Source organism: Ornithorhynchus anatinus, chromosome 5 (assembly GCF_004115215.2).
Source record: "Ornithorhynchus anatinus isolate Pmale09 chromosome 5, mOrnAna1.pri.v4, whole genome shotgun sequence".
NCBI lineage: Eukaryota > Metazoa > Chordata > Mammalia > Monotremata > Ornithorhynchidae > Ornithorhynchus > Ornithorhynchus anatinus.
Window position 1 is genome coordinate 51834807 of NC_041732.1, and position 15062 is coordinate 51849868.

Genomic DNA, 15062 nt, shown 5'->3' on the forward strand with positions numbered 1-15062 from the left:
TACAGTGTCTGCACATAGTAAGCGCTCAGTAAATACTATTGAATGAAAGAATGAAAGCCCGTGCTCTTGCTACTAAGCCACGCTGCTTATTGGGTGCAGAACACTGTACTAAGTGCTTGGGCAGATAAAATGTAACAGATTTGGTAGACATGTTCCCTACCCATAAGGAGTCATCGATCAATCAGGTCTATGTATGAAGCTCTTACTGTGTGCCCAAGCAGTACACTAAACCCTGGGAAAGAATACGCAGGTGGGAATTAGCCATGGTCCCTGTCTCACAGGAAGCTCACAGTCTGGGGCAAGATCCCTGTATTTGTCAGTGCTCTAATCCAATCACTTGATCTGCAGGCTACTTGTCAACACCGTGAGCCCCTTGTGGGACAGGGACTGTGTCCGAACTGATTATCTTGTATCAACTCCAGCTCTTGGTACGGCTCGCGGTAATAGTAAGTGTTTAACAAATACCACAATTAAATACCACAATTAACCCTGACCCAATTACCAGACTGAGGTTTTCCATATTAGCGCATCTTGTAAAGAAGTTCCCAAAATTTAGCAGTTTGAGAAAACAAGAAGGCAGTTTAGGAAAGCCAGTGTGAAAGCCAAAGCTCTGGCTAAAATATCGATTTCCTTTGGAAAAATGATCTTTTTCTTCCTTAGAAAATCCAGCTAAACTTGAGGGTTTGGCTTGTGTTTATCAACTGTACTGTATTCTTCCAAGCTGAGTACAGTGCTGTGTATAACATAAGCACCCAGTAAATACCATTGATTGGCTGATAATTACTGATAATATTCTTGACGACTTAATGCTTTCCAAAGTACACTTAGATCTCATTCCTTTAGAACTCTTTCTACTCTGAAACTGGCCAGAGTCAGGATCAAGGCTTAAAAAGCAGCAGCGTGGCTCAGTGGAAAGAGCCTGGGCTTTGGAGTCAGAGGTCATGGGTTCGAATCCCGCCTCTGCCACTCGTCAGCTGTGTGACTGAGGGCAAGTCACTTAACTTCTCTGTGCCTCAGTTACCTCATCTGTAAAATGGGGATTAACTGTGAGCCTCACGTGGGACGACCTGATTACCCTGTATCTACCCCAGCGCTTAGAACAGTGCTCTGCACATAGTAAGCGCTTAACAAATACCAACATTATTAACATTATTAAAGCATCTCCAATGTGAATTGGAACCTTTATATGGAAAGGCTGGAAGGAGGCCTGGAGAAGGGATCTGTGAAGAGAGGTGAGCTGTTTAGCCCTTAAAGGGCCATTTAGCCGCATAGAGATAAGGTCATCGACTACAGATAGGCCTGTTTGAGTTTAATTAAAATAATTGTGGTATTTGTTAAGTGCTTACAATGTGTTAAGGACTGAATTAAGCGCTGGAGGTACATACAAGAAAAACAAGTCAGGCAAAGTCCCTGTCCCACTGCGTGTTCACCAAGTAAGAGGAAAATCAGGTATTTTAATCCCTGTTTTAAAAATGAAGAAACTGAGGCACAGTGAAATTACATGTCATTAACCACTGTGTTCTTTTTCTCCCTGAGCATAGTGGACACACCTTAGTAAGCCTCAAAATACTCTTTGGAATGTACACAATTTTAAGTATTTTTCACACTTGAACAATAAAGCAGTTGGAATATGATTTTTTTCCCCTGGTTAGATTCTTCTTTTTTTATCCCTATCCCCCCACCCCACCTTGGGTTTCTACTGAGGATCAAAAACAAGAGAGTTAGATTCCTCCTGACAGTTTTGACTCTTCTACAAAAAGGAAAAATCTCCAAGCAACACATCACTGACTAAAAATTCTTATGAAAGATGCAGTGGCTTCGTAAGAGAGACGCTTCCAAATAGTTTTAGGTGGACAGAAATTCCAGAGAGTGGAGCCTGCATATCCTCCCCTGCCTTGCCAGAGTGCTGAAATTCTAAGATTGGGAAGCATGGATAGGCCTCTTCTGAACTCTTCTTTATAAATTTATGATTCTCTATGAAGACAGAGTGACTTGAGGCTCTCCCTGCCTGTCCATGGTTTTCTGGCACTTCTGTGTGCCAAGGTCTTGTGCTAAGAGATGGGATAAATACCAAAGGATTTGACTGGACACGATCTTTGTTCCCTATGGAACTCATAAGGTAAGGGGGAGGAAGAATGGGTATTTTACGCCCATTGTTCAGATGAAAAAACTGATGCCCCGAGAAGTTAAGTGATTTACCCAAGTTCACACAGCAACTCAGTGGCAGATCCGAGTCAAATCCAAACCGATGGTTTTTCCACTAGGCCATTATCCTTTCTTCCTTTCCATTGCCCTCCTCTACCATCTTCTGTTCCTCTCTCCCTTTCCTTCCCCTCTCCTCTCCAATACTCTCAAACCCCCTCCTCTACTCTAATTTCCTGAGCCTTTCTTTTCCATTCCTTTCCTCTCAACCTTCTTCCTTCCCTCCCCCTTTTTACCTTATATCCCTTCTCCTCTCCTTCCATCCCCTCTCCTCTTTTCTTTTCAGCTGTGTCCTTCCTTCACCTCTCCTCCTGTCTCCTTTCCTCTTTTCTCTCTCTCTTCTCCTCTCCTCCTTTCTCCTCACCTCTTTTCCTGTCATCTCTCCTGTTCTCAACTTCTTCTGTTTCCTCTTCTTTCTTCTCCTCCTGTCTTGTCTCCGCTTGCCTCGTCTCCTCTTGTCTTCTTCCCTCATTTTCCATCTGTACTTCTTGCCTCTCCTCCCTTCCCCTTTTGACCCCTCTCCTTTCCTCCCGTCTCTTCCCCGCTTCTCCTGACTCCTCTCCTTCCTACTCCTCTACTCTCATTTCCTCCCCTATCCTCCCTTCTCCTCTCCTTTCTTCTCTTCTCCTCCCATCTCTTTTCCTCCCATTTCCTCACTCCTCCTCCCATCTTCTCTTCTTGCTTCTCCTTCTCTCTCTTCCCATTCCCTCCCAGCTTCCCTCCTCTTCTCTCCTTTCCTGTCCCACCCTTCTTCTGTCTCTTCTCCTCTGTGGCAATGTCTTCTTTCCGAAATTCACCTCCTTCCTAACTGTAGCTGAAGTCAAGCATGAGTTTGGGTGTGAAGTGTCTGGTTTGACAGTTGTTTCTTGTTGAAATGACCTTTATTTAGGTTGTTGTCCAAGGAACTGTCAAGCCATTTTTGGGTGGAGGTTCTCTTCCTTGTGGGGCAGGAGAATGGAGTTACTTGAAAGAGGATCCATTTGAGGTGTGTTTGGTGAGGTGACTGTAGTGGAAGGAGTGATTCATTATTTAGGATGTGCTCACAACTGGAGCTAAGCAATTTGTGTGATTTACACGCCCATATCAAAGCTGGCATATTTGAAAATTTTAACTGGTAAATCTGTTGTTATCTTCCACCGTCGAAGCTGGCGAAGAGTATGTTCATTTGCAAAAAGGCTTTTCTCAGTCGTGGTGAAAATACGAGAACGATAGGGTGCTTTTTAACTGCAAGTGTGACCTTGACCGCAGAATGGGGTGGTGGGGTGTATGTGTTGGGGGGGGATGACCTGCAGCCGGGTAGACCATTTGGTTCACCAAACGGGGGTCAAATTGTTCACCTGCTTCGTTAGGGAGGTATGGAGAGGTAGGAGAGCATCATCTGGTGAGTGCAGCTAACAAAGAAAACGCTCTGGTGATCTCGGAGGAGACAGGGAGATCTGGCTAGGGATGGATGAGCAGACTCTCTTGGCAGCAATTGGAGTGAACCGTCTTCTTGGGGATGACAACCGTCTTTTACAGGGCACTGAGCTCTGTATGGCTCTGACCTTTACCTTATGACTCCCCTGGTGTTTTAACTCCAATCCAACTGGAGAAGCAACATGGTATAGTGGATGGAGCACAGTCTGGGGGTCTGAAAGTCATGGATTCTAATTCTGGCTCCACCACTTGTCTGCTGTGTGACCTTGGGCAAATCACTTCACTTTTCTGTGCCTCAGTTATCTCATTTGTAAAATGGGAATTGGGACTGTGAGACCCATGTAGGACAGGGACTGTGTCCAACCCAATTTTCTTGTACCCACCCCGGTGCTTAGTACAGTATCTGCTACATAGTAAGTGCTTAATACCACAATTACTATTATTATTGTGATAGTAATATTATTATTATTAACTACAACACTCCCAGTAAAAATAATACTAAGAATAACAGTGATGAAGCCTGTTATTGGGCAGGGAATGTTTCTCTCTGTTGCCAAATTGTACATTCCAAGTGCTTAGTACAGTGCTCTGCACATAGTAAACACTCAATAAATACTATTGAATGAATGAATGAATGAATGAATGAATGAAGTGCTTAGAATCTGTCAAGCATCTTGCAAGATAATCATACCCAATACAAGTCCTGTCCCACTGCCTGTCTTGTCCTGTCCTGTGCCTGTCCCACATGGGCCTAAATGACTAAGAGGGAGGACAAATTATTTTATTACCATTTTACAGATGAGCAAACTAAGGCACAGATGGGTAAAGTGAGTTGCCCTTGGTCAAAGAGTAAACAAGCGTCAGAGCCAGGATTGGAACCTGGATTTCCTGACTCCCAGGCTTGGGCTTTTTCACTCACTCTCTGGTGAATCAATTAATAGTGGTATTGGTACTGGCATTTATTGAGCATTTACTGCTTGATGAGCACTGTAATTACCTTGCCTTTTCCTAGGAAACTGAGAAAGGACCTAAAAGCTAGCAGAGCTAATTTAGACCCCTATATTGAAGACACGTTTTTAAATGCCTACTACTCTACGGCGGGCCTGGGCAGTGTATGTGATACCTAAATTGCCTGTACCACAAGCATCATGTCTTCCATCCCCCCACCTACGTAATTCTTTTTGTTATATTGTTCTCTCCCAAGCGCTTAGTAAAGTGCTCTGCACACAGTAAGCACTCGGTAAATATGATTGACTAATTCTTGTCCACCCCTCCAGATACTGAAGGGTTATGAATCATCAGATGGATTACAATAACACCGTGAGGGTGAGACTCAATCTTGTCTGTGGGACTCTAGGTAGGTATGGTATACAACTCAACCACTACTTCATTTATTTGCCTTAAATAAAGACAATCAATGAAAAGAAATAGCATCTTCAATATTTTTGAATTTAGCTATAGCCCAGGGGCTCAGAAATATGGAATTCATAGCCTGTGTTTTGTATGTTTGCTTTGAAGAAGGGGTGTTGGGGGTGAGGGTGTAAGCGGAAAAGTTCCTCCACCCCAGGTTCTGCAGTTTGAGGTGGAAATGAGTTCATACCTAAGTAGGTGACATTATCAAAATGATAAATTACTAGCGGCACCAGTCAGCACATTTGTGAAGGTTATGTGGCCCTATCTGGGCATGTGCAGGGAAAGAGATATTTAAGTTCGATCAATTAAAAGGGAAGCCGTTGAGCTTCGGGGGGAAGCCGTTGCAGAACTGAAATGTGTCTTCCTCTTCAGTTAGAGTCATTCCTATCAATCAAAATGGAGTGTGAATTTTTTTCAAACAGCCAGTGCAAAAACAAGTGTGTTGTATAAATAGGACAGATAATGCCTTTGTGGGCTATTTCTTCCTCTTTAAACACTCCCGCACACACATACACACACACACACACACACGCTCGCATACACACAACTCTGAATGAAACCTCTAGTAATCTGTACATACTTTCTTTATATAGGCCTTCTCACATACCAAAAGCCTTTTGAGGCCAAGCAGAGAAAGGAAACCTTAATTGATTTCCTGCCTTATTGAAATGAGGCCAAGATTTTCATCTCTGTAGACACTGAAGCATTCTGAAAAACATAAAGATGGTTGGTCAACAGCAGGTGAATATTATTTAGGAACAGAATGGTTAGAGGAAAAAAAACCTGCCTCCCAGACTCATAAAATAAGTATCCATTTGCTTAGGATCGTTGCAGTTTCTCCTTCTGGACCTGCAAGTTAGGCCTCTGAGCTATTTACCGTCTTTGGGAGTGCATTCACCACTTTTAAGGTCACAGAAGAGTATGGATGGGGGCTGAGTTATGGAATGCTTAATACAATTCCCACCAGACCGGATTGCAAAAGGAAAAGGAGACTGGCCCCTTTAAGCAGACCAGGATTCGGGGCATTTGAGGTCAGTCAGCTTCACATCTTTATACCATTATGCTATAAAGTCATCTGTACGATGAGTAGAGGTTCAAAATATCCTTTATGTTTTTCTTTTTTTTTTTTTTCATTTTGGCAGGGGTACTCTGAGCTATTTTCCAGAATGTTTTAAAATAGAAAAATGGGTATTTGGGAGGCAGCAGCTTGAGTTTTTCTAAACCCTTGGGTTATATTCACATTCAAAAGTATTGGAGATGCTGTTTCTTTTAATCACTTGTCTTTATTCAAGACAAACAAATGAAGTCGGGCTGGAGTTGTATACTGTCCCTACCTTGAGTCCCACAGATAGAACGGGGCCTCACTCTTATAATGAGGTGTAGCCTTTGGAAGAGGCAGGTGCTTTCTAATTCATCCAACGTGTCATCCAAAGCTTTGAAAGTGCTTCCAAATGTTATCTTCAGCTGCACTGCCCAGTACCTGTGCTCTGATGAGCCATGTCAATTTAACACAATGTTCTAGTGGAGAAAATGGGTATATTCACCTGTGGATAAGGTAGTTCTCACTTTGGATTTTGATGAGGTCATTGAGGAGGTTGCTGCTGCCAAATGGCATGAGGATCTGAGCCCAGACACCCCAAAACTTTGGCGGGATGAGCACACAACCCTAATCTAGAGGTGGGGCCAACCGTAATCTTATTTTTTTAGACAGGTAAGAGAGCATGAACTGTTGGTGTGACAGTTCAATCAGCGGTATTTATTATTAATAATAATAATTATGGTATTTGTTAAGCGCTTGCTATGGGTGAAGCACTCTACAAAGCACTGGGGAGAATACAAGAAAATTGAGTTGGACAGTCCCTGTATTACATAGGGACCACAATTTCAATCCCCATTTTACAGATGAGTTAACTGAGGCCCAGAGAAGTGAAACGTACTGTGCTCAGGGCACTGTTCTAAGCACTTGAGAGAGTAATAATAATAATAATAATTATTAATGAATATTATTATTAGTTATTATTAACATTGTTGTAAATGCTGGGGTAGGTACAAGTTAATCAGGTTAGACACAGTTCCTGTCCCACATGGGCCTCACAATCTTAATCCCCATTTTACAGATGAGGTAACTGAGGTACGGAGAAGTGAAGTGACTTGCCTAAAGTCACACAGCAAGCATATGCCAAAGCTGGGATTCGAACCAGGTCCTTCTCACTTTCAGGCCCATGTTCTAGCCACTAAGCCACTCTGCTTCTCAGAGCACGGTATAGTATGATAGAATTGGTAGACACAATCCCTTCCCACAAGGAGCTTATAGTCTAAATCAGTGTCAGACTCTCGAATGGGGCTTCATAATTGTAGTATTCATTTAACACCTTACTGTACGCCAAGATCTGGGTAGATCCAAGATAATCAAGTCTAATTCAGCTTCTGTCCTGCAAGGACTCACAGTCTAAGTGGGAGGGAGAACAGATATTGAATCCCCATTATTCAGATGAGGAAACTGAGGCACAGAGAAGTGAAGTAACTTGCCAGTGTCACCCATCAGGCAATTGGCAGAGCCTGGATTAAATTCCTATTTATCTGTGACTCTTTCCACTGGGCCTCGCTGTCCATATTCCCTGAGTAGTGATGTACAGTATAGGTCACTCACCTTTCAGTGATTCAGGGTGCTGGATCTCTCTGACTCTCCATGGCTTTTCCAAATCTCAAAGATTTGATGCCATGTCAAATTAGAAAATCAGAGGAGGTATTGCAGGGAGCATTGGGGGGCAGGCTGATAATTTGGCAATGTCCAAGTCCCGCCCCATGGCTTCTAATACAGATTCTAGACTTTCCCAGCTCCCAAACGGCTTCTTCTAGGTTAGATTATATCCAGCAGTCAGAATGTTGGAAGGCGAAATAGATTTCTGAAAGGAAGAGCATTTGCTGCTTCTGGAAGAGCCGTTTGGCTGAAATAAGGAGTTAGTTGCCAGGTGGCTATAGAGGATGTTTCCCAGTTGATATTTGCTACAGCAAATTCTGCCGTCACATTAATGCACTTGGGCTTTCAGTGATGATGCTGGATTGGTATTGTCTGGCTGTAACATCACATGTATTCAGATTTAAATTCTAGGAAGATCTAAAATAGGATATATATGTGTGTGACCCAGTTTTCTTACTCAATAAGGGAGCTAGTTTTTCCTTTCTACCCGATGGGTTTAGTCTTCTTCTCCCAAGACCCTAAAAACATGATGCCAGTTAAAAATTGCAAATATGTTGTGTCCCTAACGACAGAGTCTCAGTTAAATCCATCAAACTGATCATTTTCCTGGGCTGGGTTTCTGGTGCAGCTGTGTAACAGTAATGATCGTATTAGTGGTTTTAAATATCTGGTGTGCTTGAAAGACCTCCAGTGAACCACTCAGAGGGGTCAATTTAGCTGTCAGCAGAGAACTGGCACCTCAGTTGAACCAATTTCCAAGCGCGTGCTGCAGATCAGCTGTTTGAGTTTCTAATAAATCCATGGTAAAGAGCAAAGCCCGCTGATGAAACAGTGTGTCTGTGTGTGTGACTGTGACTTTTAGACTGTGAGCCTGTTGTTGGGCAGGGATTGTCTCTATCTGTTGCCGAATTGTACATTCCAAGCGCTTAGTACAGTGCTCTGCACACAGTCAGCGCTCAATAAATACAATTGAATGAATGAATGAAATGAAGTATGTGTGTATGTGCGTGCGTGTATCTGAGCAATAGAAATCCAGGAATTTTCTTCTTTTCCCTCTCCAGTAAGAATATGAGCTGCTTGCTCTGTACACATTTGCCCCTCCTTTTCTTTCCAGGACAAATGGCCAGAAGAGAATGGTATTCTAGAAGGCAGAATAGGGAGCATTTTGAGGAGAAATCAATCGTATTTATTGAGCACTTACTATGTGTAGAGCACTGTACTAAGCGCTTAGGAGGGTACAGTGCAGCAGAATTAGCAGACATGTTCCCTGCAACAGTTGACTTGAGACCACTGCTTTTTGTGTTACAGCAAACCCGTTCGCTATTCCTGAATAGAACAGAAAAGAGCTAATATGTCATGTGTGGTGTGGGTGAAATCTTACGTAACTCATTCAGTCTCATCTCATGGGTGTTTTTCTGTACAATGTGCCAGAGCTAATTTCTCATTTTAAACAATCCTTGGTTCAAAAGAAATACATAATGAGCTGCCATGAGATCTCATTGTTGCCCATTGGTGAGGGAAAGACCTGTACGTCTTCAGATCATATTTAGAACCATTTCTCAGTTAAGCATGTAGCATAAATATTAAAGGTAAGTTATAGTTAAAGTCCTGCCTCCCAAGATAACATAGCTAAGCTCACCCCTTCTGACTCTGCTTTCTCTCTCTCCCTTTCTTTCTTTCTGTCTTTCTTTCTCTTTCTCTCTTTCTCTCACTTTCTCTTTCTTCTCTCTCTTTCTCTTTTCATTCTTTCTCTAGTTCTCTCTTTCTCTGCCTTTCTATCTTTGCTTTCTGTTTTTTCTTCCCTTTCTTTTTCCTTCTTTTCCTTCTTTCCTTATATCCTCTGCCCAGCTGGTTTTCAAATTAAAAGGGACCCAAGGCCACTGTAGGCCAAATCACCGACCTAGCTGTAATTTATTGTAACATCTGTCTCCCTTACTACACTGTAAGCTTCTTGAGGGCAGGGTTCATATCCCCTACCTCTTCCTAAACTCTCCCAAGTGCTCAATACAGTCCTCTGCACATTATAGAACTTATTATTATTAAGGATAATGATAATGCGTGGCTCAGTGGAAAGAGCACGGGCTTTGGAGTCAGGGCTCATGAGTTCGAATCCCAGTTCTGCCACTTGTCGGCTGTGTGACTGTGGGCAAGTCACTTAACTTCTCTGGGCCTCAGTTCCCTCATCTGTAAAATGGGGATTAAGACTGTGAGCCCCACGTGGGACAACCTGATTCCCCTATGTCTACCCCAGCGCTTAGAACAGTGCTCGGCACATAGTAAGCGCTTAACAAATACCAACATTATTATTATTATTATAATAACTGTGGTATTTGTTAAGCACTTAGTATGTGCCAAGCACTGTTCTGAGCACTGGGGTAGATACAAGATAATCAGGTTGGACCCAGTCCCTATGCTAAATGAAATTCTGAGTCTAAATAGGAGGGAGAATAACTAACATCGATTGATTGCCCTGACCCAGCCAAAACTGCATCCTGAGCCCCTGTGACTTCTCAGAGTTTGAAAGGGATTGAAGATCTGGCGAACCCTTGGAAGGAGCCGTCGGTAAGGAAAGCAGTAGCAGCATCTGAACCTACAAGGCCCCTCCCGTTCTCTTCCCTCGTGGTGTTACCGCACTCCCGACGCTGGCACGGCTCTGCCTCCCTGTGTTCTTAAAAGATAGGATCAGGCGAAAGGAGCTGCTGAGTGATGAGCATGGTCTGGGACGGGGACTGTAGCCAGAGTTTGGCAAGGAGGGATGGGGGTGGCGTGGCAGGTGCGATCTGCAGCTGCAAGTTAGAAAACTTCCCTGTCAGGGAGGGAGGATGAGAGATGGTGCTGTTTGGAATGGCCCAGAGACATTGGAGTGCTCTCCAAATCCCAGCATCTTCGTGCTGATCCAAGAGTGTGAAGTGCCCACGTGCCCGGGGCATTGACATAGTTTTGAGCTCAAAAGGGTACATGCCGTGGGTGAGCCCTCTCTGGGCCGGATTTTCAGGGCGTGGCCCGATGCAACCCCTCCCTGGTTTGGGACCCTGGTTTCTGGATCCAGCTGGGGCCTGGAAAGGGCCCAAGCCTCACTTCTCAGGGGAGCAGGGAGAAGGGGTGGTGCCCTGCATTTGGAAGGTTTTTGCCTATTTGAGGTGTGTGAAATTGTGCTGCCGGGACTTGTACCTCCAGCAGCCAGAGAACAACCCTACCCGGGAAGAAACCTGCTCATGTGCAGTTGTGTTGCGCCCGCTCTCCCATCCCCACACAGTCTCAAAACAGGACACTTCAAGGACAGGGAATGCCTGCACCCACCCCAGCCCCAGCTGGGTTCGGAGTTGGCCCAACCTGATTCACCGACTCAGGACCCGGCAGCTCTCCTCAGCCGCACTGGCCACTAGGTTATGGTTCCTGCCTTGATAATCGTAATAATAATAATTATGGTATTTGTTAAAGGCTTAATGTGTGCCAGGCACTGTTCTAAGCGCTGGGGTAGATAAAAGCTAAGCAGGTTAGACACAGTCCCTGTCCCCCATGGGGCTCACTGTCTTAATCCCCATTTTACAGAAGAGATAACTGAGACCCAGAGAAGTGAAGTGACTTGCCCAAGTCACTCAGCAGACAGGTGGCGGAGGTGGGACTGGAAGCCAGGTCCTTCTGACTCGGCCCATGGTCTATCCTCTAGGCCATGCTGCTTCTGTCAACCAGAAGCAGGGGAATTTCACCACTTCTTCCTCATACTCGGGATCTTAAAAGTTGAGAAGCAGGGAATTGAGAACCCTCCAAAAGAGACTAGCTCAAATTTCTGGTTTTTTCTGAGAGTGCATCCAATGGAGGTGAGAGGGAGGGTGGGAAAGACAGAGACTCATGTGTAGAAGAAAGGATTATGGGACGGCAAGAAATATGGGCCCACTCCTTGCTTCAGGCAGATGTCAGTGGTGGCGAACGAGATGCCCACAACGAAGGGACTGATTGGTGTGGTTCTGTTTTTACAATTATTTTATGACTCTTCCGCTGGAGCCTTATTGAAGACACACCTCCTCTAAGAGGCCTTCCCTGACTAAGTCCTCCTTTCCTCTTCTCCCACACCCTTCTGCGTCGCCCTGACTGCTCCCTTTATTCATCCCCTTTCCCAGCTCCACAGCACTTATATACATATCTGTAATGTATTTACTTATATTAATAGCTGTCTTGCCCTCTAGACTGCAAGCTCACTGTGGGCAGGAAATGTGTCTGTTTATTGTTATATCGTACTCTCCCAAGTGCTTAGTATAGAGCTCTGCACATGGTAGATTGACTGACACAATACGATTGACTGTTTTCTGGGCCACATGTTCCTATTGCCAGTGATGACAAAGAGCTAACCTTCCCCAGAAACGTACCAGTAGTTTGCCAAATGATGGGGTTCTTGGGCTATGATTAAGTCCTGCTTTAGGACCAGTGAGAAGCTTACAGTACTACTACAATAATTAATAATAATAAAAATGATAGTAATTGTTAAGCACTTTGTTAAGCGCTTGTTTTGCTTAAGCACTTACTATGTGCCAAGCGATGTACTAAGCACAAGACAATCAGATCCCCCTACACGGAGATCACAGTCTAAATAGGCAGGAGAACAGGTATTGAATTCCCATTTCTCGGATGAAGGAAGTGAGGCACAGAGAAGTGAAGTGACTTGTCCAAGGCCACACAGCAGGTATGTGGTAGAGCCGGAATTAGAACACAAGCAGGCCCATGCTCTTTCTTTCCACAAGGCCACACTGCATTCCAGCGTGGAAAAAATTGTGAGGGTTTACAAAGTCTGGGTAGGGCTGGCAAGAGGTCATGGTGGTGCCCCTAAGTCCAGCATTCACGCATTTTTTGAGTAAACCCTTTGGTAAAACCAAAGTGGTTTTTCACCAACCAGCAAATGGGTCGTGAGTGGTAAGTTTGACTTAAAAAAAAAAAAAAATCAAAAGCCCGGACTGGGGGTTTTGAGGCCACATTTTCCAAGAACCGGTAGGAGGGGAAAAGGAGGTCAGATATTTTCCTTCAAGTCTAATTAATTCTGGACTTCTTGCAGTCAGATTAAAAGTGCCATTCTTTGACTGCTGGTGACTAATGGCTGACAAGATTGGTATCAGTTTGAAAATAGATCAGATTTGGTTCTCAGATACTAGCACGCAGCTCACATCGCCTTCAGTGGCTCAGTTGCCTTGGACTTCAGCGGGAGTTGAATCTCTGAGGAATCTTTAAAGACCATGGCTCTTTATTTATCGAACCCAGACTTTTGGTTTCGGGTTTCTGTTTTGCTATTCCATTTCTCACAGGGTACTAGAGTACCAAGGAAGAAGGCCCTGAAGTGGCTGCTTTAGAATCCTTGGCAGATTTAATTTGAAAATAGGAACTAATCAGCACATAAGATTACATACAGTGGGCAGGTAACATGAAGGAAATTAATACGGCAAACTCAAGTGAGATGTGTGTGTGTGTGTGCGTGTGTGTGTGCGTGTGTGTAGGAGGGAGAAAGGAAGACAGAGTAAGCAAAAATTATTCAGCATTTCTTTGCTCTATGCATTAATGTGACAGCGTTAAACGTTGAGATTTTCTCTTTCAGTCAAACCTTTATTTCACCATATCAGTATTTGTAAATAATTCTATTAATATAAGATGTTAAATAGACTCATTCCCAGAGTATTTCGTGCAGTGACTGTTTCTGGAAAATAATGAACTCCTGACACTCAGTGAAATGCTTCGACTTCCCTTTTTCACCTTCCTTTCCAAGCCAATGATTGCTGCATTTGTGAATGGAGACTACCAATGGAAAATCGGTTTTCCCTTCTTCTGTCGATAGGGTTCCTGGGAATTCTACCAGGTATCACCCAGTGATGTGAATTCCTCAGAGAGCCGTTTCAGCACAGGCCAGTACAGTGTACCAAGTATAATAGCCTCCCAGCGTGTTTTGATCTAGTAGGTCAAGAAGGCACTGATGCAAGAGAGAAAAAAAAAAACCATGTAAATGTCACAGAGCATTTTAACTGTGCAAGCACCAGTAAAACTTTCTAGGAGGAAGGTAGCCAGCAAGTAGAGTGGTCTGGATTGACCCAAATCCAGGTCTTTTTAGCAAACCATTGGGTAGTTCTTTGAGGACTTGAAAATCCCCAAGCAAAAAATGAATACACTGAATTGATTGAACAGTTTCCAGTCCTCCGGGTTACTCATTCACCCTCCCTAACGCCTGGCTTGGGCCTGGAAACTCTTGCATGTTTAGGAGTGTGATCCTACTTACTTTAGAAGCAGTTTCTTGTGCTCAGCCTGGCTTAAGAATTAGAAAAACAATTTTCGAAAATGAATGATGAGAGCCATGTGGCAGCTGGAAAAAGCATATCTTTTTTTTCTTTTTTTTTTAAATGCTGATCACATAAGAGCTCCAGTGAGGCTAAAAATCAGCTCTGTCTCGAGTTATTATGTGAATTATGTCAGAATTGTAGCACCATCATAATGACACTGATGGAAAAATGATAAGAACCCCATGAAAGGGGGACTATTTCTAGCAACCTTTCAGGTTGGACTTTTTGGTTCTTTCTGCAAATGATGTGAGACTCAGCCCTGAAAGAGGTGTGAATGAGGTGTTGATGATTAGCCCCCTTCCCCCCACACCACCCATCTAAAATTTAGCTTTTTTTTTTCCACACCCATGAGTCTGACTCATCGCGTGGTCGAATTGGGGGCTTTTCTCTTGTTCTGTAGGACAGGACCAAATAATAATAATAATTATGGTATTTGTTCGGCACTTACTATGTACCAAGCACTGTACTAAGCGCTGGGATGGATACAAGCAAATCAGGTGGAAAACAGTCCCTTTCCTTCGTGTGGCTCTCAGTCTCGATTCCCATTTTACAGTTGAGGGAACTGAGGCACAGAGAAGTGAAGTGGTAGTCCATTGGGAGTCTCCATTCACAAGCCCAAGGTCACAGAGCAGACAAGTGGCGGAACCGGGATTAAAACCCATGACGTTCTGATTCCCAGGCTTGTGCTCTACCCACTGCACCGTGCTGCTTCTCATCCTGCAAGGCCCAGGAGAGATGAAGCCTTTTGGTGGCCACTAAGGCAGGGAGAAGAGGAAGGTGATGGGGAATGCATGGGTGGAAACACTGGCACAGCCTGGCACGTACAAGACCAAGCATGTGTCGTCATTGTGAAATCACAGCGAGCCAGCCCACGATGTCTTTTTTCGATGAGCCATCTACCACCTACGATGGGGTTGCTTTCATTGCTCAATAAGGTGCTGCTCAAAATTCTTGCTGAGGAGTGATGTGTGGCAGCGTAGAAACCTCTTTTCTATACTGTCTCTAATCAGCGGGTT